Source organism: Pseudorasbora parva, chromosome 10 (assembly GCF_024679245.1).
Source record: "Pseudorasbora parva isolate DD20220531a chromosome 10, ASM2467924v1, whole genome shotgun sequence".
NCBI classification, from domain to species: domain Eukaryota; kingdom Metazoa; phylum Chordata; class Actinopteri; order Cypriniformes; family Gobionidae; genus Pseudorasbora; species Pseudorasbora parva.
In genome coordinates this window covers 9,780,471-9,806,432 of record NC_090181.1, presented here as the reverse complement: position 1 = coordinate 9,806,432, position 25,962 = coordinate 9,780,471, and the positions used below count along the sequence as shown (strand labels likewise).

Here is a 25,962-nt window from a genome sequence, read left to right as displayed (position 1 = left end):
ATTGGCATAAAAAAGGAAATTTACTTTGATACTTAAGTACTTTTGAAAACAAATACTTCTGTACTTTTACTTGAGTAAAAATCTATTTTTACAACTTTCACTTGTAACGGAGTAATATTTGACCAGTAGTACTTTTACTTTTACTCAAGTAATACAGTTGTGTACTTTGTCCACCTCTGCATATTAGATGGAAAAGACAACACAAATAAATAATAAAATGCATCTATGTCATAATATTTTTCACTACATTTTTGTTTTGGATGGATGGATAAGGTACAACAAGCCATGCTATATTGTGAATAAAATCATAGACAAAGGACATGTTTCGGCATAGTGCCTGCAGCCTCTTCAAACGGGACCATATTTGCGATATCATGCCCTCACTTCCTTTTAAAAACAAATTCACTGGGTGCTGTACTAGTTCCTAACATGTGCTGTAAACCTCCTAAGATTATGTGTGTTAGGTTACCTTAAGGTTACCATCTGTTTCAGCACTGGAAGCCGGAATGCTGTATTGACCAATCAGCTTCCAGAGCCACAACTACCCATTAATAATAATTAGCAAGATATACAGGTATCAATACAAGACACACCGTGGTGTTTGTTTATTGGTGGCCTAAATGAGTATGTCGCCGATTAACAGCCAAAAAAAGGCTGTGAAAAAAATTCCATTAATTTATTCGTGTTGTCTTTGACGTGTACCTTTCAGCTATGCAAGGCGTTAAGAGTTTATTCATCCATGCTTTATTGATTGCAAGTTACTGAGGCACTGCACTTTAATTAAGACTCTCTAAGACCTGAGACACACAGTAAACCGATCATGTTTTAACACACATCCCTCACAGCTACTCGACCATGTGTTTACGAAAAAAAACACTATTTTGAACAGTCAGTTCAGAACTTCAAAAAGCACAGTGTTGGATGAATTACCACTATGCAAAGTACTGAAGTGACAAAGTCGGTCTCTTTTTCTTTATAATAGATTGTAAGCAGCCAAGAGATAAGCTGCAATAGAGACTGTAACTATGTGCACAGTCAAACATTACCTTGTCTTGGTGGGCAAAAACTGATGTTCGCACAAAGGAAGTGAAGCTATTAATTGGAGAGGTGAAGAAATATATAGGCACGGGTTACATTCACTGCTAATGAATGCTAGAGGTGTCCAATTCGGACTTTTCCCATCTCCATTTTCTCGGTGTCTCCCTTTATTGCCCTTTCTCCTCCCTTCAGTGATATGACTGAGAGCCAGGCACCTCTGCATGCCTCTCTTATCTCCTCTCTCCAGCTGTGTCCTGGTAGGTAGAGGCCTTCTGGGAGAAGGATTCTGTTTGGACTGAACCTGAGGAGGGAGCTTATTGGAGACCTGCACTTGAATATATGTTCAAAGACCAGCATCTCAGACAGAACGAAAAATGGCTACTTTTAGTTGTGGTTGTGCTGCGATTTGTGCAAGAATTTGATTGTGTAGTCCAATTAAAGTTCCAAGATTTGTGAGCAAAGGTCAACTTCTGAAAGGTCATTTCTGAAGCCAGTATTTTGGATGGCTGTGAAATTAAATGAGAAATGGGCATTTTCAGGAATAAGTGTTGTGAATGACCAAATATTGTACACTGTATAGCAACAATTTAAAAAAAGTTCCTGTTTTTTGAGGTGGCAAATGTATAATCTTTAGGAGATAAGCAAGCATGAAGCGTCACTGCGTAAGCAGATCATATGAAAACATACAAATTAAACCAATCGTCATCATTTACTCACTACTGTCATTTAAAACCTGGATGACTTTCTTTCTTCTGTTAAACTCTTCTGTTAAACTCTAAAGATATATTGAAAAATGTTTTTATGTTTTCCAAGGTAAAAAAAAAGACCAGATAACTTTAAACAAACGTTCTATTAACATTACTGAAAAATGTTTGTTCATAACTTTGAGAGAATCTTGTCAGACTTTTTAAAAACGGTTTTGTTTCATTTTATTCACAAAAAATGTCATTGTGTGGCCAAATGTGACAAATATTGTCAACATTCTTCAAAATGTCTTCTTTTGTGTTCTGCAGAAGAATGAAAACCATTCAGGTTTGGAATGAGAAGTAAACAATGATGAATAAATTGACAAGATTTGACATTGAAGGAATGTGAACTCTGTAAAGCGTTGCTTTTTAGAAAAGCAATTTTAAAAATTATAAAACAATTTTATAAACAATATTGATAAATAAATCAGTTTAAGATTACTCATTACTTTTTTGTGTGTCTACATTGTTGCTCCTAAAAGCTGCTGCTCAAACTACCACTAAACAGTAAAAAAAAAAAAATGTAAAGGGCGCCTATTATGCATAATATACATATAGTTAAATTTGTTTATGTCTGTACGAATCATTTTACACCAGACTGCTTTGTGAATGAATTTCAATACAAAGGGACAATACAAAACACAGGGTTTTGCTAAAAAGTTGTTACTTAAGGATGGATTACAATTAACTGTTGGTGATCCAGCTTACAGTCTCCAGAGTGATGGATATGGCAGAAGTAAAGGTGAGAGCACGCACTTCATTACAGTTCTTCTGAGTTGATTTACGGATATAAAGTTTATCAGTTTATTAAAGGGATAGTTCACCCAAAAATGAAAATGTGATGTTTATCTGCTGACCCCCAGGGCATCCGATATGTGGGTGTGTTTGTTTCTTCAGCAGAACACAAATGAAGATTTTTAACTCCAACCGTTGCGCTGTGCCAGTCATATAAGCGCATGTCAATGGGGTGCTTTTCACTATAAGAATAAACCTTGCAATTGCAAAAAAAGCAATTGAGCATCTCTGGAGAGAACTGAAAATGGCTGTCCACCAACGCTAACATCCAACCTGACAGAACTGGAGAGAGAACTGCAAGGAGGAATGGCAGAGGATCCCCAAATCCAGGGATGAAAAAATGGTTGCATCTTTCCCAAAAAGACTCGATAAAAGGGTGCTTCTACTAAATACTGAACAAAGGGTCTGAATACTTAGAACCACGTGATATTTCAGGTTTTCTTATTTAATAAATCTGCGAAAAATGTCAACAATTCTGTGTTTTTCTGTCACTATAAGGTGCTGTGTGTACATTAATTAGAAAAAAAAAATACTTAAATGATTTTAGCAAAGGGCTCCAATATAACAAACAGTGAAAAATGTAAGGGGGAAAATATGGAATATGGAATACAAAAATACGGAAAGTATAGTAATTATATATACATTATTATTATTATTATTATTATTATTTATTTATTTTTTCAGATAAGGAGAGAATAGTAAAGTAACAACATGCAGTGTGACAAAAATACGAATGAATACTTAATGAGAAATAATATATTACTCGCACTTATTTCTGTACCTCTGGAAATTGCAGTGTTACCAATAGTGTGTTGGCTTGAATTCCTACGTGAGGAATGAGCTTCTACTTCATCTACTTCAAGCCTTTCTCAGCAACATCAGACGCTTCCTCTGTCACATTTCATTTTTCTTTGTCTTTCATTCCTCCGCACATACAATTAATACTGTCAATTTCCATTTAAGAGCAGGGCTTTTAAAATTAAGCATCCTCTTCCAAAAGAAAAAAAAAGGAAATGCAGCGATAATTAAATTCAATGGTGATGGTGAAGACGTTGAAACAAAGGATGCCCTTCTCCAACAAATAGCTTTTCAAAGGCCCACCAGGAACAGAGGAAAAGTTCCCCTACCTATTCTCTGGGGGGCTGATTCTTTGTTCCAGGCACAATAGCAAACATCTCAGGAAACATCAGAGCAGCAAACCCCCTGCACAAATGAGAGAAGACGACTGTGTGATTATGATTAGGAAAGGATCGTACAGTGTAGGTGTAATGCACAGACACAACACTGCTAGTACAGAACAATGAGTAAGAAAAACTTGCTTTTACACCCTTTACACAGTCAGTCCCACACGTTAACAGACCCTTGACCTTTGCTTTTATTACTGTGCTGCATGCAGGTAAAAGGGAGTAGCGTGGGAAGCAATTTATCACAAGTTGAAAACTATTCCCAGAGAGAGGCTTTAAAATTGTGCGTTTTTGAATGACGTTTCACATTGTAGAAATGCTCATTATAATCCTTGTGTAAGGTAAACGCAAGGTAAAGCAGCTATGCATGGATGGATGGATGGATGGATGGATGGATGGATGGATGGATGGATGGATGGATGGATGGATGGATGGATGGATGGATGGATGGATGGATGGATGGATGGATGGATGGATGGATGGATGGATGGATGGATGGATGGATGGATGGATGGATGGATGGATGGATGGATGGATGGTTGGATGGATGGATGGATAATGTGAATAAATTGAAGTACAATTTACCTTGACCTTCGAATTCAAAAAGTCATCAAAAAAAGAGTTAGCGGATGTCCACATGAAGCCCAATTTTTAGACCATGCAAACAACAGTGCATGCACAGAAGAAAGACAAAAGTGTGCGTATGGATGCCGAAAAAGAAGTATACCAGAGCCACGGCTACCAGGGAATACTGTTTCCATGAAAGGGTTTACACAGCCTGCAACAATGCTTAGGGGTAGGTGGTACATGTCAGTGTAACATTCACATTGTCCAAAGCATCACACTGTCTCCGCCAGCTTGTCTTCTTCCCATAGTGTATCCTAGTGCCATGTGTTCCCCATAGACAGTAAAAGAAATGGACAGAGCTATCCCATAGACTTCAACGGCGGAAAGTGAGGTAAATTAGAAGCACTCACTTCCTGATGGCTGAGCGAACTGCGCAGGCTCAGACTGAGCTTGGGACGTAGATGTGACGTGAGCAAACTGTCTGACAGCTGTAGGTCTTCTAGTAGTTGTGGAAAGTAAAATCTGAATCACGTTGTTTAAATGTTTTGTCCCGTTGCTTTTGGCTCACTATAGGCTTCTCCCCATTCTTCTCCCTTGACTTTATCGGACTTTGTGTCGTCACGTCCCCCCGACTGTCTCATAGACAGTAAAGATTGTTTCTGAGCGTCTCCTCAGGTCTATACAGTAATTTATCAACTGTGCGACGGAGTCGCGTTGGTTATGACGCAATCGTTAGCCTATTTTTACAAAAACAGCTTCTACGGGGCGATAGTGTAAGGCTGCATTTACAATGCAGGTCTTGATGCACAATTCCGATTTGGTGACTATATCCATATATTTTTTTTTTGACAACCCGCTTCCATCATCAAAAATTTACCCGTATCCGATATTTGCATTTACACTGTACACTGGGAAAACAGCCCAAGACGTTCTTAACCGGTGAAAGGAAGTAAAACAGCGCGATATGCGATGGCCGCAGACAAAATGATTGTACAATGTTTTGCTGTCTGCACTGTTCCACACATCTTTAAAGGTCAGCAAAACATTTCTCTCGTAAGGCGGAGAAGAAGAGGAGAGCCCATGACAGGGTTGCCAGGTTTTCACAACAAAACCCGTCCAATTGCAACTCAAAACTGTGTTAAAGTAGCCCAATTCTGCATGAAAACCGTGGACTTGGCAACGCTGGCCCTTGATCGCAGTTTGTGTCCACCTGAGTTGACGTCATTCGCCTCCGTCCTTTTTTCAATGACGTATGACTCGCATTTACTGGGGAATATCCGATTTGACCGCTTACATGGCAGACGCTAATGCACACATCCGAATCATATCGGATTTATTACCACATATGAGTGAGGCCTGAATCCGATCTGAGGATATCTGAATTCATGTATTTTTTTTCCTGCTTACACGTTCATATGTCATATCCGATCTGTGCCACATGAGAGGAAAAAAAATCGGAATTGGGTCACTTGAACCATGCAGTGTAAATGGGGCCTAAGATACAAGGTAATGGAGCCTTTTATGCATTGTCGTGTTTCTTTATAAATAAACAATGGACAAATGGAGACTTTAAACGCCTCAGATGTAAAGTTATTCACTGTCAAAGTGACTCAAAAATGAATGGGAGTCAATGGGATGCTAACAGCAGGTGATGGCTTGGTTAGCAATGGCCGCCCCTATTGGTGGAACGCTATCCGAGTGCTAGATTACCCCCTTGGTGTTACCGCCATCCGTGATGTAAAAGAAAACGTAAAACATCAGGCCAGGCCAGGTCCAGTTCTAAAACTCACATTCCCAATGTTGCCACTTTCGGTGGTGGACAAGGGTCAGCATGGGCACCCTGACTGGTCTGCAGCTATGCAGCCCCATACGCAACAAACTGTTGCGATGCTCTGTGTATTCTGACACCTTTCTATCAGAACCAGCATTAACTTCTTGAGCAATTTGAGCTGCAGTAGCTGGTCTGTTTGATCGCCCCACACAGCATCATGGGCGTAGATTACGCGGGGGACGTGTCCCCCTCACTTTTAATAAAATGTATTTTCGTCCCCCGCACTTTTACTGGGTCTCACCGATCCTAGTCGACCCGCTCCGAGCGGGATTCGAACCGGCGTTACCCTGCGCGGCGGCGGGCAAATTAACAGGGACACTAAAAACAGCCTTCTCTAATCTCGGTTGATAGCGCGGTTCTTGAGGTCACGGGCAAGTGTATTTACATAGAAACCAATGTGAATACATTAAGATTTAAATTCAGGCACAAAAAATAATCTATGCATGACCTGTAATTTTTTTCGAATCTTAATATGAGGAGGGCGCTCACATAGAAAGTCCAATAGTGGATTCGTAGAAGTAATACTGTCACGCCGGAGCTGCAGCTGAAGATAAACAATCGTTATGAGTGATGAAACGTGACGACGACAATCAGACGATTGCGACAATATATGCTTTATGTGTGTTTTTCAAGTCATCTCAATGTAGGCTATTTATTGACAATCATATGAATAATGCAGCTTTTAATGTTTAGTATCTTCTGCTCACCAAGGCTGCATTTATGTAATGAAAAATAGTTAAAACAGTAATATTTTGAAACATTATTACAAATTAAAACAGTTTTTTTCCTATGTGAATATATAGTAATTTATTCCTGTGATCAAAGCTGTATTTATCATCATTACCCCAGTCTTCAGTGTCACATGATCCTTCACTAATTATTCTCATATGAGGATTTCATAATCAAGAAACATTTATGATTATTGTCTGTGTTGAAAACAGTTGTGCTGCTTAAAAATGTTGTGGAAACCATGATAGCCTACATGTTATTTTTCAGGATTCTTTAATGAATAGAAAGTTCAATGGATAGCATTTATTAAATAAATTATTATCTAATTTGTAATATTAAAAATATCACTTGTAATCAATTTAATGCATGTCTGATCAATAAAAGTATTAATTTCACTCTTTTTTAATTTTACCACAAATGTTTAGATGGTTTCCACAAAAATTAAGCAGCACAAATGATAATAATCCTAAATGTTTCTTGATTATGAAATCCTCATATGAGAATAATTAGTGAAGGATCATGTGACACTGAAGACTGGAGTAATGATGATAAATTCAGCTTTGATCACAGGAATAAATTACACTTTACTATATATTCACACAGAGAACAGCATGGTTTACATCAGAATACATATTTTTTTACATTGCATAAAATCTGTGGAGTCTTAATGCAGAAGTGTTTGTAGTATATAAACCAATCATAAAATTGGCATAAAAAATAGGAGAATAATATTATAGATATTAATTATTGGTAATTGTTCAGCAGTGTATTTGATATCTTGCCCAATTAAAAGCAAGAGATGCGATAAATTATATTGGTCCAAAAAAAATGGTATTATGACATTTCTGTCCCCCTCACTTCTGAAAAGATGGCTACGCCCCTGAACAGCATCATTGAGCCTTGGCTGCCCATGACCCTGTCGCCAGTTCACCACTTAGATACCGACCACTGCAGACCGGGAACACCCCACAAGAGCTGCTGTTTTGGAGATGCTGTGACCCAATTGTCTAGCCATCACAATTTGTGACTTGGTCAAGTCCTTACGCTTTCCTGCTTGTAACACACCAACTTTGAGGACAAAATGTTGGCTTGCTGCCTAATATATCCCACCTACAAACGTGCCGTGATGAAGAGATAATCAGTGTTATTCACTTCACCTGTCAGTGGTCATAATGTTATGCCTGATCAGTCTACATTCATACTGATGTTTCAAACTACAGTTCTAAAGAAGTTATGTTCTCTTTTACCAAAAAAATTTACAGTATAAGGTCAAGTTTTTTCAATTTGAAAACAACTTGACCTCGGATGTGTCTCTATCAAGAGGAGATTATTTGTCAGCAGAGACTCGTATGGCAATACATCTTGCACCAAGCAACTCACCTTGGTGTTTACTATCAGAGCAGAGTTCACTAATATCATTATAGATTATACACTAACGTTAACCTAGGATTTACTGTGCTTTATGGCTTTGGGATTGCTTGAGCCCTATGGTCCATAAAGGGAGACTGCAAATGATTTTCCAAGCACAATACACTTTCCAACCCTGTCTTACTCAGTTAAACCTTGCACAATTCAATTAAAAAAAATAAATGAATTAATAAAACTTCAAATACTTTAACCTAGGATATACTTTTTAATTAGTGGCTTGCCTAAAACTCCTCTTTATTACAAAATGCCTTTCCACTTTTCCTCTGTCTTTCCTTTTTTAGGATATTAGTGAGCATCTCCCTCCTCCATGTAATTAGGGGTCCAATTAAAAGGGTGTTTCTAAAGCAATTCCACTGGAAAAACAGGGTTGATGACAGAGATAATGATCTTGATTATTCATGATATAGCATTCGATGTACTGAGAAGGGCTTGAAATCCTTTGCCTGCGGGGCATCCTACATCATACAAGAGGAGGTAACTGTAATAAAGCAGAAGTTTAATTATTGTTATTTTTATAAGGCATATTATAATGAGGTGCGGATTATCTGTTCATTAGCCCAGATTGAATTCACATCCTTTAACACTCCTCAAAGAAACATTCAGTGTAATTGGCATCTCCTCTGAGTAAACGTGGCTCCTAGCTGTGTATTAAAAGCTTGTGTCTTTTATTGTCTTCCTCCACTAAAGGATTCTTTAGATTAAACCAAAGATTTAGAGTCTCTTGGAACTTGGAAAACGTATGGTTTAAATGTATCATAGGAATATAAAGATGAATTCTCCAGAAAAGTAGTTTCTGAATCAGCCATAACCAGATGTTCTTTTCTAAAAGCAATACATGAGGGTTCATTTTCCTATATAATGTTTTTTTCACTTTTCAGTGCACTGGAGTTGAATCCATTACACAGAGCACATCAAGACAGTCGAATTAAAGTGCAGCTCCATTCTTGTCACTCTTAGAAAGGGATACTGCAAAATCAAAGATTAATAGAGAACCCTTTTCTGGATATAACTCATACCTGGTATTAAAGGGAGAGTTCTCCCAAAAATGAAACATTATGTCATCATTTACTCACCCTCATGTTGTTCCAAACCTGTATGAGTTTCTTTCTTCTGTCACAGAAGAAGGTATTTTAAAGAATGTTGGTAAGCCATTGAAATCCATTGTTTTTGCCCTACTCTAAAAGTCAGTCAATGGCTACCATCTGGTTTCCAACACTCTTTTAAAAATCTTCTTCTTTAAACAGATCTCATAGAGGTTTGGAACAACATGAGGGTGAATGATGACCTTTTAAGATGGTCGATCGCATCACAAGTGGAAGGTGTAAACGGGGTCTAAAACGTTTTGAGATTGTCCACTTTCAACAACTTCCAGAGGTCGTTGAAAATGCTTGTGTTTGAAATTGTTCTAAAAGTCACAAAAGACCATCTACTCTCCGCTTGCTGACCATAGGCATAAGCATTATGGCAAGTGCGCTAGCCAGACAGGATTTAAACTTTGTTGGCTGGAGATCCAGGTTTGGTTTGAAGCCCAAGCTCAATGTTCTCTAACCACTCCTGATTTCTACACACACTCATAGCGTTCTGCTGGTCTTGCGGCGTTGTCAATTGTATGTGAATTGTGTGAGCTTATTTCCTCCATTAGATTTACCCACCCATAGAACCTCCCCTCGAAGAAATCAGGACACAAGTGGTTAACAGTGGACCATAGAGACAGATTAAAACACGAGGTGTAAATGAGTTTGTCGCCCTCGTCTACTTGTGATCCAATCATCCAAAATGCATCTTAATACCAGGTTAAAACATGGCCTAAAAATTCTAAACACAGGCCTGGTCTGCATTTTTTTTTTTTTTTTTTTTTTTTTTTAGGTGAACAACTGATAGACTAATGGTAATTTACCTTCAAAAAATAAAAAAAATAAAAATAATAAAAATAATAATAATAATAATAATAATAATAATAATGATAATGATACAAAAAATGTATTAATAAATGAAAAAAACTTAAATTTTAATTAATTAAAGTATTAAAATAAATTAAACTAAAATTAATTAAATCAAAATTAATTAAATTAAAATAATTAAAATATTAAAATTAATGGAATGGGGATTGTGAATTTTGAATCTAGTGGATTTTTTTTTTTTTCCGAATTAAATGAATAAATAACAACTGCACTATAGAACAACAAGAGAAAAAATATTTGACATAATAATCCAAGTAAATGCTGTAATACAGAAGCATAGCAAAAACTATTATTTGTTACAATAGTTTTAAGTGATCCCTCCCTATATATAGTCCATAAAAATACTCCTTCACATCTGGCTGAATAAGGCATTGATAAATTACTGAGGCATCTGCAAAGTCAGATCATGAATTAACCTCTCACTAACTTCACTTAACTCTTGAGATATGTTCCTCTGCTTGTGCCCAACAGACCCTAATGAATATCATAAGTACCAGACAGTAATAAATAAATGAATCCATTAATTCATAACCTCCGCGAGTCTGGAAGACGGTGGAAATGAAGATGTTCTCAACGTGTACTTACACACCGCCCAATGTAAAGAGTAATTTGATAGGAATCATTAAAGTGAAATTAGTCCTTGATTAATTATCTCCCACGTGATTAATTAACCATAAAGCCTCGCAGCTTACAGGCCGCTGGCTGATCCGGTGTGTTTTGTTATGACGGGAAGAATCACAAGCCAGGCTGAGAGGATATTTGTGAGCAAACGACCTCCCAGGAAGACTTCATCATGTAGACAGTGTACATTCATCATGAGCCAAACGTCCTGACAGCTGGTCGTAAGAGGAGGTGGTTGACGAGCAGGGCTATGAACACAGCCACATCTCTCCGAAACACTATTGCCATAACTCTCACAATTTAGTACCATGGCTCTCTTACCAATCTCTTACTCAAATAATGCTATGAGGGGGTAGGGGTCATTTTATCTGGTATTCAGCAGGTCTTCCAGTTATTCTTCCAGCATTACCAGCAGAAGAGCAGGACTAGCCTGTGGAAACCAACAACCCTATTGAAAACAACAGCATGCTGATTAGGTATGTTTTGAAGCATGGCAGCTGGTTTAAACTGGTTTATACTGGTCCTTAGCTGGTTTAAGCTGGTCTTTATGAGTTGGTTTAAGCTGGTCTTAATAAGCTGGTCTACATGAGCTGGTTTAAGCTGGTCAAGTGCTGATCCTAAAATGGTCCTAAGCTGGTCCTAAGAAACTAGCTCCAGCTCAGGAACAGTTTAAACAAGCTCATGACCAGCTAAGGACCAGTTTAAACCAGCTGCCACGCTTCAAACATACCTAAGCATCATATGCTGTGTTTTTCAACGGGGATCCCTGAAACTGGTTTAAGCTGTTTTTGTTAGCAGGTGCCAATATGTAAAACAGATCCTTTAGATTAATATAAAAACACTGGCTACAATTACACATTTTATAACATTATGATGAGCTGTCCATAACAAAATTACTAGAGATATTCTTAGGGCTCCAGACTACAAATACAATTCTTTCAGATGCGTTTACTCATACAAAGGCTACTGTTAGCATTACTCAAATGACTTATTTGTTTTTACAAGACAATTTTACAAGAGAATACTACTTCAAAATGACAATTTTATTTCAATGTGTTGCCTGCATTTGTGAAATTGTTGTTTTTTTGTGAAATTTGAAGAAATAAAAAAAAAAATTCCCAGTGTTCCATTACGGTTATGGTAAGCCCCCTGACATTTCCGAAGCACGCAGGTAGCGGCTGACCAATCACAACACACTGGTCCAGCCGACCAATCAGATCACAATGCGCTTTTCGGAAGGAGGAGCTTCATAGAGACATTGGCTGAATCCGAAATCGCCCCTTAAACCCTCATTCACTATTCCCTATGTTAGTCCACTAATACAGTTCACTTGAAGGAGTGAATAAAAACGAGTGAGTGAATTCGGACAGGCATTATTTGTACACAGGCTCTACACTGGTTATTGCGGCGCAATGTGGGATTGAATGCACTCAGTAACGTCCACTATGGTTTCAGACACCACTAGAAATGGCTGTCCACTCAAATAATGATCTGTTTGAGGTAATAGGGGGCGATTTTGGATTCAGCTAAGATCTAACTAGAGCTTTACTGAAAGACTGGGAAGAGAGGCAAAAATGTTTTTTTTTTCTTTAGAACATTCAAGCATTAAATCTTTTCTAGTAGACCCCAAAAACAAAACCAAGAGTTTGTAAAAGGGATAAACCAACATTGTAGGACAGGACCCCCACACAAGTGTCCATCTGTTTGCCTGTATTAAAAGACAGATGCCTCTCACCCTAAGCCCTTTCTCCTCTTTCTGGGGATCCTTTCTTTTATACGCAGGTGCTCTTTTAATCAGTGTGATGTACCAACGATCACACACCCTTGTTTTCTCAGCGTCCACTTGTGCAAGTATAGTCATCCATCCCGGCAACCGAATGGTGGCTAACCAGGGCGTGCTGGGTCGCAGACTAGATGAAATCAGACAGGATGCAAATGTCTCCCAGCAGGTATGGAAATAGGACACTGTGAGAGTTGTTGGTTGGGTTCAATATTAGCTCAATACACCAGGGTGCGTCACAGATGCAGATCTCTTTAACAGTCCTATGTAAGACAAGGTTCATTGTGCACAGAACGCACTGACACGTTCAAAATGCATTCAGACTACATTTCGGCAGCACACTCCAGCTGTGTTTCCCACTGAGATTGAATAAAAGAAATTCTTGAAGGACAAAGATGAACAAGGTGAAGCAAAATCCAACGCAGATGTGATACAAAAAAAAAAAGCAGCAGGACCCGAGGTGTGAGCTTGCAGGGCAAATCTGCAATAACACTCCTCCCCACTGACAGACGCATCCTGCAGAGGGAACAGCGGATTCTCTTTGGAGCAGCGTGAAAGCCAAATCCCTCTCAGCACAGCCAGAGAGACGAGGTGCTGTGTGTGGAGCTCGTTCAACGCAGGCAGACACAACAACCTGAGGGATACACACACACACACACACACAGCTAAGAAGAAGCACCTCAAAAAGTATTCTTTGTTTAGTTTTGTTTTTGCATGCAACTTTTGATTCTTTCACCCTCTGCAAAGAGCTCATATTCTAGGCTTCTGTCATCCAAAAATGAGAATTTTGTCCGTAACTACTCACCAAAACCTTTTTTTCTATTTTTACATTTATCAGACCTTTTCTATCCAAGGTGAATGGTATTCTTTACAACGTTTTGAAGCTGTTTCAAATGATATTGTCGCTACTGTTTTGCAATAAAAGCATAGCATGACCATGGGTTCTTGGGGACCAAAAAGGAGAAATAACAAAATTCATAGTGGTCTTGTTCTCTATCTACGTTCTAATGCACCCCCGCCTTTTATCTAATTTCATTACTTTTTTGTTGCAAATTTGTATGTTTTTAGTTGTCTATGGACCTAAAAAAACATACTATTATTAAAATGTTCCTAAGAAAATGGGTTCCTAAATTCTGTTCTAAAAGCTATATTATACACTGAAATTCTTGCAGTTTCTCTTAAATTCGCCCTTATGCATCTTACATCTTGGTAAATCGCATTTTGGGTAAGCAAAATAGACTATCAACTTAAAGGGTTAGTTCATCCATAAATGAAATTGATGTCATTAACGACTCACCCTAATGTCCTTCCACACCAGTAAGACCTCTTCGGAACACAGTTTAAGATATTTTATATTTAGTCCAAGAGCTTTCTGTCTCTCCATTGAAAACGTATGCAAGTATAGGGTATAATGTCAAAGACCAGAAAGATAATAAAAACATCATTAAAGTAGTTCATATGTGACATCTGTGGGTTAGTTAGAAATCTCTTGAAGCATCGAAAATACATTTTGGTCTTAAAATAAAAAAAACTACAACTTTATTCAGCATTGTCTTCTCTTCTGGTTTGTTTTCAATCCTCAAATAAAGATTTGAACAGTTATGAATCAACGTTTTGACTCATGATTCGGATTGCGTGTCAAACTGCCAAACTGCTGGAATCACGTGACATTGGTGATCCGAATCCTGAATCTATACACTGATTCATAACCGTTCTAATCTTTGTTTGAGGATTGTAAACAAACGTGGAAGAGAAGACAATGCTGAATAAAATCGTAGTTGTTATTTTGGGACCAAAATGTATTTTCAATACTGTGTTCCGAATATGAGCGGAGGTCTTACGGGTGTGGAACGACATTAGGGTGAGTCATTAATGACATCAATTTCATTTGTGGGTGAACTAACCCTTTAAGATGGAATACAAACATTTCTAAGGATTCAATACCATGGAAATATATCAGTGAATTCAAATCCTCTTCAGTAAACAGTAAAAAAAGACAAAAGCCTATACAAGATTCAATTCCTATAACCCTCGCTCAAAGATTTCATTATAGTGAAGCACAACAATCACAGATCCGATTACCACAGCCATCATATCTAGAAGGAGATCATTTTTAAAAAGCACAGTAATACACAGTTATTTTCTATTTCTATTACCAAAACTTTAACATTTACAAAGCCGTCCATTGTTTAATGCCAAAGCATAGTCCCTCTGCACAAAGCCAGTTGATTTCCTCTGAGGGTGCCACTAGCTACGTTTCAGAGGTTCAGATGTTTCAGAGGATTAAATCTCTCCCAGGAGACCCCACTATAACCGGGCTATATATGCCAAAGCCAACCTGTGTAGATCTTTTATTTGCAATGAACACTTAAAGGTTGAGTGAAGTATAGTGTTATTATCGGTTATGATTCGGGGGGCATGCTTTGTGCCATGTGTTTAGCAATGTAAGCTGAGGCAGCCTGTCACACCTCTAACATTAATGAAGTGTTTGTAACATGTTTAGCAGCATTATCATGTCCAAGTGCATGCTGGAGACGTGTAGATGTTTGACGGAACAAACAAGCATGCCATACAATCCAGATTGCTGATAGTAAACCAAATGAATGCAAATACCATGCTGCAGCGCATACATAAACTAATTGTTTATTTGACACCTTTATTCAAAGCACCTTAAAGAACGTGTTATACAAGTACAACCCTACAAAATGGTTTATTAGCCCAAATATTTAACATCTAAAAGAGGTTTTACAAAGTTTCTAATGCCAAGGATACCAAAATCTAACGATCCCCTTGAAAGGGACCTCCTTCTGAATATAACGAGATGGCTATACATATTCCCATTGGCTAAAAAAAAGATACATTTTTACAATGAGACAAATACTATACAAATGTATTCACAAACTCATGTTGCAAAAGAGTTCTTCCAGAAGACTAACTTATCATTGCTTCACTTAAAATTGTAACCATGAAAACCACACTAATGTATCTATTTTATTGTTTTTGGCATTTTTGCACTCTCTCACAGTGACTGTCTTTCCAAATAAACTCTATACGTATCCAGTTAGACAATGAGCCATCTGGATCCATTTACTCTCTCCATCAGCACTAAATTACGACTTTGTCTTGCATTCCTGGAACTGTGGACATATTTTTAATACACAATCTGTGGTGTGAGAATCCTCAAAAAGCATGTGTTCACCACGACTGCTGTGGTTTCTCTTCCTCCCTCTGTAATCTGATGGGGATTTGATGTTGCTACCAATCCTATTCTATTTCCAATTTATTCAAGTATATCCCCGTCTTGCCAGAAACACCACAATGGTGCCAGTATACATCTCTCTATTCCTCCGCCAACACATGGCAGTCTATTTTGAAGATAATTGCCCATGTTTGATGGGTATGCAGTCTTATCATACTGAAGCCATTTTAGAGGCAAGAGATGAAGAACCTTGAGCCATGTTGGATAGACTGTCCCCTTGAGGGTCTTTGGAGTGAATTTGTGTTCAAGATTCCTTCTTTAGGTCAGGAACCAGTACATTGGCACATACCCTCAAATTTTCGCAAAATATATGTCTATTTCATGTAATACAGTATGATCTATCATTTTAAAAACGAGTCTTCCAGCCATCTCCACTTCTCTCACAGCAAGAAATGGTAGCAGGAGACGGGACCCCTGAGGGGCCGGTAGCACATCCCCACAAACAACAGCCACAGATTCCTTTTAACCACCACTGATGAATATTCAAGAGCAATGGCAGGAAGCCCCCGGTAGCAAGCAGCCATTTTATCCTGTTCTACACGTTAATTACGCTGCACCCAAAATGTGGGGTGCTAGGCACGCTGGTGCCTGATGCCCTCCAGTTTTTAATTAACTAAATGACTGCACAATTTCTGCCCATTGATGACGGCTTAGGGACTGAATTTTTGAGCAGCAGACAGATGCGGGAATAAGGCTCCAGGTGAGTAGAGCAAAGCTAATGAGAAAGCAAGACATGCAGGACAAGACAACAGTTACCATAATGGCAGCTGTATTCTGATGATGTTTTCATTGGATTGATATCTCTGAGCTAACAGAATGGAGATTTCAGAATAATTTCAGGAAAAATCATTTTTGAAAATGGGTTACTTCACATTGCCCCACAGATGACAAGAAATGGTTTTGCTGGGTCAGTGTGAACAAAATAGTGTTTCCTACATATAAATCCAAGTTCAGAATGTATCAAATGTCGGTGTTTGTTGGGGAGTGTAAAGGAACTCTAACACCCTCAAAGTCTTTTTAAAAAAATGGTCTTGGCTGGTAAACAAAAAATAGTTACTTGCCAATATGTCCTTCCTACTCTACAGTCAACTGTTAGTGGTGTTATAACAAAGTGGAAGCTATTGGGAACAACAACTCAGCCCCAAAGTGGCAGGTCACGTAAAATCACAGAGTGGGGTCAGCGCCTGCTGAGGCACACAGAAGTTGGCAACTTTCTGCAGAGTCAATAGCACCACACCAAACTTCATGTGGCCTTCAGATTAGCTCAAGAAAAATGCGTAGAGAGCTTCAACCAATTGTTTCCATGGCTGAGCAGCTGCATCCAATTCACTAAGTGCAATGCAAAGAGCAGTGGACACGTTTTCTGATGGATGAGTCTTGGTTTGGCAGTTGCCAGGGAAACAGTACTTGCCTGACTGCATTGTGCCAAGTGTAAAGTTTGGTGGAGGGTGCATTATAGTGTGGGGTTGTTTTACAGGGATTGGGCTTGGCTTCTTAGTTCAAGTGAAAGAAACTCAATGCTTCAGCATACCAAGACATTTTGGACAATTTCATGCAATTTCAAAAGTTTGGATGGCCCATTCCCGTTCCAACGTAACCGTGCAACAATACACAAAGCAAGGTCCATAAAGACATAGATGAGTTAGTTTGTTGTGGTAAATGGACTGCATTTATATAGCGCTTTTAACAGACCCTATGGCCATCCAAAGCGCCTTACATTTTTGCCTCACATTCACCCATTCATACACCGACGGCGATGTCAGCCATGTAAGGCGCCATCCAGCTCATCGGGAGCAGCTGGGGTTAGGTGTCTTGCTCATGGACACTTCGACACTTGGTCAGGTGGAACCGGGGATTGAACCACCAACCTTTCGGTTTGTAGACAACCTACATGAACCACTGAGCCACTGCCGCCCCTGTGGAGAAACTTGACTGTGCTGTCCTGACCTCATCCTGATAGAACACCTTTGGGATGAATTAGAGCGGAGACTGCGAGCCAGGCCTTCTCATCCAACATCAGCGCTTGACCTCACAAATGCGCTTTTAGAAGAATGGTAAAAAATACCCAAAACCACCTTGTGGAAAGCCTTCCCAGAAGAGTTAAAGCTGTTATAGTCAATATATAAACTCCATATTAAACTCAACGGCTTAAAATGGGGATGCCATTAAAGTTCATGTGCATGTAAAGGCAGGCATCCCAAAACTTTTGGCAATATAGTGTATATTGGCCACCATCTGTATCGGCCGATAAATGTTCATTTTCAATATTATTGTTATTAACCCAATAAGAAAAGTATGCTGATATATTAAAGCCGATGCACATCATTCGCCATAAGGGCATGAATTGTCTGAAATATGATTGGAATCCCTTTGAAAAGTAAACACGGTTAAGTGCAATGTGCAGTTAAAAACTGTCATATGGGCTACATAATATTATAATCAGAACACTACTGTAAAGAAATGTTGTGAATTATTTGTGCACCTGAGTTTAGCGCATTGTTACGGGAAAAAAGCATCCACAACAGTTACACCTTCATGACTAGCACATTCAAGTTCCCTTTTGAAAAGCCTTTTGTGCAATTGAAAGTTGTAATATTAGGTTTATTTTGGTCATATGTAGCTGATTTATCTCATATAGGATGTGTTTAGTTAAGTTAATTGATGTGGTAGTACAGCTCTCCAGTTTACCGGTGCCCATATTTAGCTTCAGAGCATGCTGCTTAAACAGCAATTCACGACATTAATAAGTATGATTGGGACTGTAATATTACATTATGATGAGAACACTGTTGTAATAAAATGTTGTGAATTCTTTTAGTTAAGTTGCCATTTTCAGTGCATTGTTACGGGAAGAGTGCACTTACAACAAGACTTACACATATTGACTATAACTTACTTCAAGTTCACTAAGGCATTAGTGTCATTTTGTGCAGATACAAGTTTTAATATTATGTAAAAGTTTCATAAATATCTGATAAATCATTCTTTTTTTTTTAATATGCTTTACAAAGTGCTTCAGTTTACCGGTGTTCACCCAGCTCAAACAGCAATGTGATTATTTGAAACATTAACATTCATTTTTACATGTTTATTTTTCAAAAAATTTGAGGCATTATTAATAATAGCTACCACTTTTATAAAAAAAATGTCATATAATATTATTTTTGGTGATTATAGAAATGATCCGGATGTGTTTTTTAATATCTGCATTGTCAATATATCACATGCAGAACTTCTGACTCAGCTGCCTGTCAATTTCAACGTTTCAAAATGTTTACATAAAAAGATGAAATGCTTAAAAAGTACAGATTATGACACTAAAAGTCAAACGTATGAAATTAGATTTACCAAAAGCACGATAGCTCGACAGCCATCTTTGGTCATTCATAACATTTAAAAAGTCATTTTCTGTAAAGCTGCTTTGAAACAATGTGTGTTGTGAAATGCGCTATACAAATAAATGTAAATTGAATTGAATTATCTCTCTGTGCTATGTCCAGCTATTTTTAAATGCAATGTCTTATGCAAACTTCAACATGAAAAGGTTCAGACTGAGCGACATTTGAAAACAGCTTTATAATATATTAAATTAATAGCAGCAGTATGTCACTGTCTGTGTTTTATTTTTACATCAGTCATTGAGAATGACCTTGAAGCAAAAGAGGACACACAGGAGGGATAGAAATGATGATGGTTGGTGGTTCCCATGTGGAGTCAGTGTCATTAATGCCCCAGAACCTCACTGCTGGAAACACACACACACACATGCATGACCACACACACAAACCCCCACTGCCGCACCTCCTCTTAAGATTGGAGCCGACGGGAAGCCATGTCATTTTACCAACTTAAATGAGGAAACTAGGGCCATTTCAAATCCATAGTGAGAGAGTGTGAGAGAGAAGGGGAGAGAGGCTCTAACACTTGTAGACTATCCCAGCAGACTTTTTTTTTATGGAAAAAGACAGTTGGTGGGTTAAATGGACATGGCTGGAGTGGAAAATGGAGAGATGTGTTAGGTCTCTTTAGGGGCATTGAAAGTGCCCTCTGGGCTAAACTAGTTTAATGTTGCCATTTAGGACTGCTAAGAGATAGAAATAAAAGATGAAATGGATCATATTCTTAGCCGATTTGAGAGTCTAACAAAATGAGTTCCCTAATTTTTCAATCTCAATAGTTTACCCAAGAAACATAGTCCTGACTGTATTTTTTCTTCTTCTTCACTGGAATGAACAAATGACTATCCACTATATATACACTGCAATTTTTTTTAAAACAATTGCATCATGATTTTCACAAAAGTTTGTAGCAAAACTGGTTTCAACATTGATAACATTAATAACACATGTTTCTTGAGCAGAAAATCATCATATCAGAATGATTTCTGAAGGTTAATGTGACACTGAAGACTGGAGTACTGATGCTGAAAATTCAGCTTTGACATTACAGGAATAAATTACATTTACATGATAACGATGTACTAAAAAACAGGAATGTTTTTCCTTCACTTTTTTCACATACAGACAACAATGACTAGAATTTTTGTATTATGCATTCAATGATAACATTTCAGCCCGTATCAACTGTTCACAACATAAGGATTTGTGCACATAATGGAGCCATATTGAAGTTTGTCCCCCAAGGCTTCCTTCAAGGCACCTTTAGGGTCCTTCTTATACCTTTATGCACTATGTAGCACAGCTTACAGAGTTTGCACAGAAGATGTTGGAACAGTAGTCTGTTTTCTATTGTCTTTCCTAAAGGAAGTGTCATCATGCAAACACCAGGCAAACCTTGACCCCCTGGCCTTATCAAACACCACTAAAGAGCTCAGGGTACTGAATTGCATGAGATAAATAGATTTAGTTTTGTTGTTGCTCAAATACAAAAAAAATCTAATGAATATTTTTGGGTTGGCTCTAAAGCAGTGCTAGTACTGTTACACTCTCAGAACAATGGTGTCACTGAAACACAAATTCAATAACACATGCTCATCTTTACACACAAACAAATATGCACACATTCTGCTTCAGCCATTCATGCCTTTGGCCAAAATGAGTGAAATACACTCACACACTCCTGGCCCTCATTTTAACAGATGGGGTTTTTACTGAAACTGTTTGTGTTAAGTACCTGCTTGAGGGGTGGCAGCTGTTCCCCCTAAACTCTGGCATCACCTTTTGCCCTCTTTATAACACTATAACTGTTCTTCAGTCCTCAACTTTTGATGCATTTAAAGGGGCCCGACCCTTTTGTAGTATTTTGCACCAAAATTGTGCTTTAATTTAATGTTAGTTAAATAATTCCCTCCCTCTACAGAACCCTTTGAATTAAACTGCCTATTTTTGCAAATATGTACATTCACACTTCAGTTTGGATAAGTAATTTATAAGACTGTTCTTGCAGTTTATTTCAATAGATCATTTGAAGGGAGGGGGAAAAAGAAATGATGGATGGATGGATGGATGGATGGATGGATGGATGGATGGATGGATGGATGGATGGATGGATGGATGGGAAAACAAAATGTTTGCTGGATGGATGGATGGATGGATGGATGGACAAACAAACTGTGGATGGATGGATGGATGGATGGATGGATGAATAAATAAATGGACAAAAAAAATTGTGGAGGATGGATGGATGGATGGATGGATGGACGGATGGATGGACAAAAACAAAATTTGTAGGATGGATGGATGGACAAACAAACTGTGGATGGATGGATGGATGGATGGATGGATGGATGGATGGATGGACAGACAGACAGACAAACAAACTGGGGATGGATGGATGGATGGATGGATGGATGGATGGATGGATGGATGGGTAAATGGACAAAAAAATGTGGAGGATGGATGGATGGATGGATGGATGGATGGATGGATGGATAAATGGACAAAAAAAAATTGTGGAGGATGGATGGATGGATGGATGGATGGACGGATGGACAAAAACAAAATTTGTAGGATGGATGGATGGACAAACAAACTGTGGATGGATGGATGGATGGATGGATGGATGGACAGACAGACAAACAAACTGGAGATGGATGGATGGATGGATGGATGGATGGATGGATGGATGGATGGATGGATGGATGGATGGATGGGTAAATGGACAAAAAAATGTGGAGGATGGATGGATGGATGGATGGATGGATGGATGGATGGATGGATGGATGGATGGATGGATGGATGGATAAATGGACAAAAAAAATGTGGATGGATGGATGATGGATGGATAAATGGACAAAAAAATGTGGATGGATGGATAAATGGACAAAAAAAATGTGGATGGATGGATGGATGGATGGATGGATGGATGGATGGATGAACAAAATGTGTAGGATGGATGGATGGATGGATATAATGTATTATGATTAGACCCTTGAGAGATACAAACAGAAGATAGATAGATAGATAGATAGATAGATAGATAGATAGATAGATAGATAGATAGATAGATAGATAGATAGATAGATAGATAGATAGATAGATAGATAGATAGATAGATAGATAGATAGATAGATAGATAGATAGATAGATAGATAGATAGATAGATAGATAGATAGATAGATAGATAGATAGATAGATATAGACTCGTGACCATGGGACTGGAGATGGCAAAAGTAAAAAGTAAAGTATATTTCCATGGTAACCAAACATCCTGAAGTCTCTATCACTCACAGACACTCAATAACCTTGGGCTCATATTTCTCTGCTGTTGATTTAACACCTCACAGTATTACTACCCTGGATCAAGCTCTGCTCTGACACCCTGCAGCGCTGTTCAATGCTAGCGTTATTTATTTCCTCTCTCTACAAGCGGCGCAGTGACATATGAGCATGCTCCGATGCTCCATCCATCTCTAGTTTAAATATGTGTCTGCCAGATCAGGATGGAGGTTGAAGACTCAGATGAAGTATGTTACAGACTTGCTGTACTGAAGTAATGTATCAGACAGGCAGAGATGTAGAGGTCGGGGGAAAGTTTTGCTCTGGATTTGTGTCACATCAAATATGCCATTGTGCTGAGGAATGGGCTTTGTGTAGAACGTGATCATCGTTCCTGAATATGGAGAGTGAAATGATGGGGAAAGGATTATGGGAGGATAGCATCTTTAAAAAAAAAAAAAAAAAAAAAGTGTCATGGGGTGATGTCCTCACCCATTCAAACACCAGCATCCAACAATTGTTAATAGACAGTGTAATAAGCATAAAAACACAGCGCACAAAGATATTTGCTAAAAGGTTGTGATTTTAACTGGATTCAACCACTTATCAGAACTTTTCTTTATTGATTTAAATGTTATAAAATTGTGAATGTGTACTAATTAATAATAATAATAATAATAATAGTTTTGCTATTATCATCATTAATACTAATACAATGGGTCAATTTCTGATTAATTCTGTGCTTATTTAGCTCAGCTTCAAGATTAATAGCAATGAAACCAGTCTCCTGGCTTTTAATGAGCAAAGCATTTGACATCATATATACCTTTACTAAAATTCAAAAGAGCATCTCAGATACTGTGGAATGTGTGTGTTCTCTATCTGAGATTTCGATCATACCATGCTAAATAAATCAGACATTCATTAAACTATTGAAAATGTAGAATTATTAATGTATGATTAGTTTAAATATTTATTCTGAAACTAATATATCCGAGCTTGTGCCTCTGATATGAGATCTTTTGAATAAGATAATTTCACCACCCTCTTTATGTTGACTGTGTGAATTTCAAATGAACTTCAACCATACCAGAGAGAAGGAGAAAAAAAATCTATAAATCTATATTTCAGGCTTTTTCTTGGCATTCAGAACATGGTTAAGTTCACAGAATATATACGTTTTTAAAGAGTGAATATTTATATTCAGGAGAGGGAAAGAACATTGTTTTTTTTTTTTTTGAATGAGAGATTTAAAAATAAATAAAAAACATTTATGAGATATGAGAGGTGAGTGTCAGTTAGTGTCTGCTTTTTGGGTCAGATTAACCTGATGATACAGGTCTTTGGAAAAAGTACAAATAAATAAAAAAAAATAAAAAACAATTCCTTGGTCTAGAATCAATAATACTAGACCGCCCATTGATTTATTCAAAAATAGATTTAAAAAGGTCATAGATGCATCTTCTATGATGAGCATGTTTTCAATTTCAGAATTAAAATTAATTTAGATTAATTTTGGGAGGACAAACATTAGGGTGATATTATACAATGAATTAAAATATTCCATATTTTGTGTGTGTGTGTGTGTGTGTGTGTGTGTGTGTGTGTGTGTGTGTGTGTGGTATAGGTTTAGGGCATAGAATGTACAGTTTGTACTGCATAAAAACCATTACGTCTATGGAGAGTCCCCACAAAGATAGTGAACCAGACAACCAGATAGTGAAAATTACATTTAAGCCTGCAAATGAGTGATTAAGGTGTTAGGAAATATGGAAAGGTAATATGTTATCACTTGTTGCTTTATGGTTACACCACATTACACTTTTCTAGATTAATATTAAAATGGAATATCAGGTTTTTTTTTTAACCATACGGAACCAAAATGTAAAGCATGAGTAAAACAAGCTTATTTTATATAGTAACAATTAATAAATGTTATATATTAGTAACATTTATTATTTTCATACAGTGCATACCAAGTCTTCACGCCTAATAAGCAAAACAGTGATGTATCTGACAGACTGTAAATCATACTAAAAACCCATGCATGCACACCCACATCAAAAACTATATCCCCTCATTTATTTATTTATTTATTTAGCGAAACTGCTTATAATGCACAACACATCCCCAGCCACTCCCCAAGTAATTACCGCATTCTGTGAGTACTCCAAATTAATTCATACACTACATGGAACTACAGCAAGACATAGGTTGTAAAAAAAAGAGCAATATAAATATGTATGCAAACATAAACAGAACAGGGAGGAAAAAAATGAATATTTGTGTTAGTGATTAGCTGGTCCTTGGAGAGGTTGCCCTGATGCAGCATGTGATGTTGAGCGTAGAACGCTGCTTCTCTATAGGGTATGAGCTGGGCTCTGCATACATAAGATATGAAGTAGAAAGCACAATATCCAAGAAATTACAAGCTACACAGTGTATTTTTGTAGACAATGACATTTAAAATGGTCTGTTTTAGGTAAGGAAAAAACAGTCTGTTGTTGGTGGAGGTGAGCAGGTGTTTGGCTGTCACTACATGTGTGCAAATGTTTTGGTGGAAGCTCTTGGTTAACGGGTTCCTCCCTCTAAACATTAAATTATTCATTGAGCCTGGCCATAGTAATTATCATAAAGTCAGTTTAGTTTTCCGCACACTTCCTCAACCACCAGGCTCCTCTAGAAAGGTCAAATAAAGCGTGACATTTTTTTTTTCTTGGCCACGGTATGAATTGTTCCATGGAGAATTCTACAGGAAGTGCTGTGTTAGTGTTTAAATGTAGTCTTCAACACAAAATTACCAAACCCCAAACAGCAACCACACAGGACTTCCATTAAAGATGCGTTAGCGTTATGCGTTAACGTCCCAATCAATTTAAAGAAATATATTCCTTTCATTTTAGAGGCTTCTAGCGTGTCTAAACATGTCACAACACATTTCTCTGCATTTGATTGACTGATTTCAACCGTCAAACTCAATACTTAAACATGACGTAACTACCTTGTCAACATGATTCAGATTATTGTGATTAATAGTTTAGTCATAGTGTGACAAATGATGTCCTCCATCAATCGGAAAACTGAAAGGCGATGAGGAGGAAGCAGAGGTGAATCCAGCATGTTCAGAATGTTTGAACAAATATGCTCCAACACAAAAGAACACGAGACTCTGCTATAAGCCTCACCATTTACACAGGAAATCATCAGTAATTTCATTTCTGACAGTCAGACGTCATGTCTATGTCTATCATGCAAACACTATTGACTGGCAGCGTGAGTAATTAAGTCAGAGGGACAATATTGGATCAGGCGTGAGGAAGTGCTGACACATCACAGCATAAATAAG

General features: G+C 37.8%; 1 long non-coding RNA gene across 3 annotated transcripts in view; it reads right to left on the bottom strand.

The window, feature by feature from the left end:
• Window positions 1-3,704: 3,704 nt before the first annotated feature.
• Window positions 3,705-25,962, bottom strand: part of LOC137090556 (uncharacterized) — a 47,903-nt gene continuing 25,645 nt past the window's right edge. Inside the window, exon 3 of one of the 3 annotated variants that reach the window (XR_010907894.1) lies at window positions 3,705-3,782. This is a non-coding gene — a long non-coding RNA (uncharacterized lncRNA). Of the gene's footprint in view, window positions 3,783-12,684; window positions 13,315-24,915; window positions 24,998-25,962 lie in introns of those variants that run through there. The other 2 variants (XR_010907893.1, XR_010907895.1) reach the window with 2 other exon arrangements.